The 5,123-nt window shown below is 49.0% G+C and overlaps 1 non-coding gene across 1 annotated transcript; it reads left to right on the forward strand.

Annotated features, from left to right (window-relative positions):
• Positions 1–4,164: 4,164 nt before the first annotated feature.
• On the forward strand, positions 4,165–4,236 carry TRNAC-GCA. The gene has a single exon. It is a non-coding gene; the product is annotated as a tRNA-Cys (tRNA).
• The last annotated feature ends 887 nt before the right edge of the window (positions 4,237–5,123 follow it).

Raw genomic sequence — 5,123 nt, forward strand, 5'->3', positions numbered from 1 at the left:
CATTCAATAATATCCCTGCCCTTCCTGTTCCCGTTCTGCACTGAGCCCCACGCTTATGTTTCCAGCTTCCCCAGGACTCCGTCTTTGTCTTTGGACCCATCTGTCAGCAAGAAGCAGTGCCAGGGAGACTTCGATTTCTGGGACGTGGATTTACTTTCTGTATGTTTTAGGAGACTCTTTGAAATTGAGTGTCTGTGACATTAAGCACAGTACAATCTGGACTGTTAACAGCTGTATCCCCTCAGTTCCCCAAGCTGGGGTGCCTTTTACATTGCTCTACTGTGAGAGCAGCCACTCCTGGGCAGTTCACACGCAGTCTCCAGCATGTAACTCGCTCCCAGCTGCACAGTATTGAGTGCTGCTAGTCAGTGACTCACAAATTACAGTACCCCACAGGAGAACCCCAGAAAATTCTCTGCTCCCAGACTTTCCCCAGAAATGTGCATCTTGCACTGTCCAGCACACTCCTGAACAGTGGGAGCTCATATGAAATCTGTTGTTTCATCAGTGGAAAATGACATGCACCAGCCTTGTTATCCCAGATGGAGTTTCCAACACACTTTAATCCAAACACACTGGTTTGATTAAAAAAAAGGAAACAAAATTATTAACTACTGAAAAAAAAGATTTGAAGTGACTACAAGTAATGAGGCATAAAAGTCAGAATTGTTTACCAAAGAAATGCAAGATAAAACACAAACTAATGTTTAACTTAACAAGCTAAAAGGGATTTAAAAGAAATGTTTCTCTCACCATCTGCTGAGACAGGCTGGTTTTCCTTTCAGCCAGGACTCCCCCTAACCTGCCCCTGCCGCCCACATTCAGTTCTTCAGGAGTTGTCATGAGCAGAGGAAAAGGGGAGAGAGAGAGAGAGAGTCTCATGCATTTTCCTCACCTCTTTTTATAATTCAGTCCTTTCTACTAGAAACCACTTCAGTTCTCAGCTGAGTCATGGTGACAGGCTGTCATAGATACGAGCTTCAAGTGTCCCTGTGATGGAATGTAAATGTCATCTTCACACCTTCCCCCTGGTGGAGAATGGCTATTTGACCAGCTGTTTGCCTTGCTGTCTCTGAGGAACTTAAGGTTAGGGTTGCAGCTTTTTCAGTAATATCATACCATAAAATCTCATCACTTTCCATACAATGTTGCTACACAGTTTAACAGGAGGATATTCAGTAGATTATGTCTTTTCAAATGGTACCTCACAAGCCCTACAGTGATAAATGAAGGGGAGGGGAGGGATCTCCCTTTTATAAACACCCAGCCAGCCAGTGGGCTGTAAAATCCCTGTTGGTGCGAGTTCTCTGCTTGCTATACCTCTAAAGGGTTAACAAGCCAACAGGGTTTAAAAAAAAAAAAAGCATTGGGCACCTGACCAAAAGAGCCAATGGAAAGGCTAGAACTTTTTTAAATGGGAAAGTAACTTTCCCTTTGTCTGTTGTTCTCCGGAGAAGGCGACATGGAGTAGCAATGCTGTGTATGGCTTGAAGCAGGTATGAAAATTCATCTTCCATACCTAGAAGAAATGATTTGGATAGGGAATGTTTAGACAGACACAATCAGGTTTATTTTGGCTTTTGGATCTCCTCGGTGCTCTCCCAGATGTGTGTGTTTGCTTGTAAGCTTTAAGCTGAACCCCCAAGAAAGCTATTTTGGGTGCTTACAAAAATTTTCTTTTAAGATCTAGCAAAAGCCTAAGTTCCAGATGTATTGTTTTACTTTTCAATTTTAATAAAATTGACCTCTTAAGAACAGGATTGGATTTTTGGTGTCCTAAGAGGTTTATGTGTGTTTGATTAGCTGCTAGCCACAGCTAATTTCCTTTGTTTTCTTTCTCAGCTCTTTCCTGGAGGGGAGGTGAAAGGGCTTGAGGGTGCCCCATAGGGAAGAATTCTCAAGTGCTCCTTCCTGGGTCCAAGGGTTTGGGGTTTTTTTGCATTTGGGTGGTGGCAGCATTTACCAAGCCAAGGTCAGAGAAAAGCTGTAACTTTGGGGGTTTAATACAAGCCTAGAGTGGCAAAAATTAATTTGTAGAATCCTGTCGGGCCCCCACTTTCTGCACTCGGAGTGACAGAGTGGGGATTCAGCCCTGACATATACTATGAACAAAATTGATCATAATTTTCTAGAAGAGTGAACATAGGGGAACAGACTAGCACAGTGTCTGTGTGTTCCCAACATATATGTGGGTGTTATACTCCCTCACAAACAAGGTGTTCGGCATCTTCAAACACCTGAGGAACCGGTCCTGGGAATTTACTGGTTTATTAAGTGACACTGTATGGAATTGAGAGACACTTTATATTATTATAAATACTGTGGCAAATTGCCGGTACTGTTATGCTGGGTCTCGTGCTTTCTCTTCTTTGGGGAAGGTTCAGGGCGCCATTGCTTGCCTCTGAATCGGTATTTTAATTACCCCACTAGTGTCCTTGAGGAGGGGAGTTGAGAGGGAGGGACCTGGGCCCGCCCTCTTCTCCAGGTCCCAACCCAGGGGCCCTGAGGTTAGTGGTGAACCACTTGAACTGGCGGTTCCTTCCCCTGGGCTACTTCCCTCTCCTGCCCTTCAGCTTGTGGAGGGGCTTCTTGCCTTCCTTCTACACAAGCCAGGTGCCCCTTACCTAGGGTCTTTGGATTTCTCAGCCCACCGCAGCACTCCTCCAAACTTTCCTTTTGTCTCTCTTCAAAACTGTTCTCTGCTCCAACCAAACCTTCCTGCTCCAACTCCCACACTGTCTGACTGAAGCAGGGGTTTTTATCACCTGACTGACTGCAGATGCTCTAATTGGCTTCAGGTGCTCTAGTTAATCTGTAGCAAACCTTCCTCCCCTTGCAGGGAATAAGGCTCCCTGCTAACACTCTCCTGCTGCCCTCTGGCCATGCTGTATCACATATCCCGCCCCCTGCTCAACACCAAGGGGTTGGGCTTCTTGGGACGAGAGGCAGTGCCGTCGCGATAGGCGGGTCTCAGGGGAGGGGCAGAGAGGTGGGGGCGGTGGGCAGGGCTGGTCTCAGGGGAGGGGCAGAGAGGTGGGGGCGGTGGGCAGGGCGGGTCTCAGGGGAGGGGCAGAGAGGTGGGGGCGGTGGGCAGGGCGGGTCTCAGGGGAGGGGGCAGAGAGGTGGGGGCGGTGGACAGGGCGGGTCTCAGGGGAGGGGCAGAGAGGTGGGGGCGGTGGGCAGGGCAGGTCTCAGGGGAGGGGCAGAGAGGTGGGGGCGGTGGGCGGGGCGGGTCTCAGGGGAGGGGCAGAGAGGTGGGGGCAGCAGGCAGGCCTTGGGGTAGGGGGTGGAGAGGCACAAGGAGGCCTTCGGGGAGGAGAGCAGCGAGCGGAAGGTGGACCAGCAGGCCTCAGCCACAGTGGAAGAGCGGGGGTGGGAAGTGGCCAATGGGAGTGAGGGCAGAGCACAGGTGGGGCCTGAGAGAGAGGAGAACGAGGGAAGGGGGTGGAGGGGCAGGGCCGCCCAGAGGATTCAGGGGGCCTGGGGCAAAACAATTTTGGGGGCCCCTTCCATAAAAAAAAGTTGCAATACTCTAGAATCCTGTGTTCTCCTGGGGGCCCTGCAGGGCCTGGGGCAAATTGCCCCCCCTGCCCCCCCCCCTGAGCGGCCCTGCCCTCAGCCTCCCCTCGTAAGTCCCCTGCCCCCCAATCATTTTTGCTGCCCTCCCCTAGACTCTCTCCAATTTGTTTCTGTAGTGGGGGGGGGGGGGCGAAAGCTGGACGCAATGCTCCAGATGTGGCCTCCCCAGTGCCGAATAGAAGGGAATAATCACTTCCCCCGATCTGCCGGCAATGCTCCTACTAATCCAGCCAATACGACCAGGTACCCATACTGAATGCAGACCCAGCAATATTTGATACATTGGTTACTGTCCATTCAGGAGGTTATTTCCCACCTATTCATAAATAATGAAGATGCTCTAAGCGGAGGGGAGAGAGCTGTCCCGTCCGTGTAGTTAATCCATCTCCCCGAGAGGTGGTAGCTATGTCACTGGGGGAAGCTATGGGGGTGGGTGTGCAAGCTGTGGTGTTTACATGGATCTATAAGTTTAATCAAACCCCATTTTTAAAAGCACTGTGGTCTGGGAACAGAACAGGAGATCGCTGAGGCAGGGCCTGTCCTTCAAAATCTTTAAGATCTCTGACTTATCTACACAGCAGCCATGGGGGTATAGCTCAGTGGTAGAGTGTTTGACTGCAGTTCAAATGGTCCTTGGTTCAAATCCAAGTGCCCCCTTACAAACCTCTTCCTTCAACAAAAATAATGGCATTTCCATTATGTTCAGGAGTTCCAATGAATAGGGATCCCTGAAATGAACAGAAACACTCAATGTTTTCCTGTGCAAATGCATAAAAACCTAGCAAACATGTGCCTCCACTGAAATCAGTTCCGATCCTCTAAAGGATTTAAGAATCCTTATTGAAGTTGCAGGAAAAAAACATCCCGATGTGTAGAAAGAATAGTAAATATGGCAGGCGACCAGCTTGGCTTAACAGTGAAATCCTTGCTGATCTTAAACACAAAAAAGAAGCTTACAAGAAGTGGAAGATTGGACAAATGACCAGGGAGGAGTATAAAAATATTGCTCAGGCATGCAGGAGTGAAATCAGGAAGGCCAAATCACACTTGGAGTTGCATCTAGCAAGAGATATTAAGAGTAACAAGAAGGGTTTCTTCAGGTATGTTAGCAACATGAAGGAAGTCAAGGAAAGTGTGGGCCCCTTACTGAATGAGGGAGGTAACTTAGTGGACAGAGGATGTGGAAAAAGCTAATGTACTCAATGCTTTTTTTGCCTCTGTCTTCACAAACAAGGTCAGCTCCCAGACTGCTGCACTGGGCAGCACAGCACGGGGAGAAGGTGACCAGCCCTCTGTGGAGAAAGAAGTGGTTCAGGACTGTTTAGAAAAACTGGACAAGCACAAGTCCATGGGGCCAGATGCGCTGCATCCAAGGGTGCTAAAGGAGTTGGCGGATGTGATTGCAGAGCCATTGGCCATTATCTTTGAAAACTCATGGCGATCGGGGGAGGTCCCGGATGACTGGAAAAAAGCTAATGTAGTGCCCATCTTTAAAAAAGGGAAGAAGGAGGATCCGGGGAACTACAGGTCAGTCAGCCTCACCT

The sequence above is a fragment of the Mauremys mutica genome, unplaced genomic scaffold (assembly GCF_020497125.1).
Source record: "Mauremys mutica isolate MM-2020 ecotype Southern unplaced genomic scaffold, ASM2049712v1 Super-Scaffold_100108, whole genome shotgun sequence".
Taxonomy (NCBI): domain Eukaryota; kingdom Metazoa; phylum Chordata; order Testudines; family Geoemydidae; genus Mauremys; species Mauremys mutica.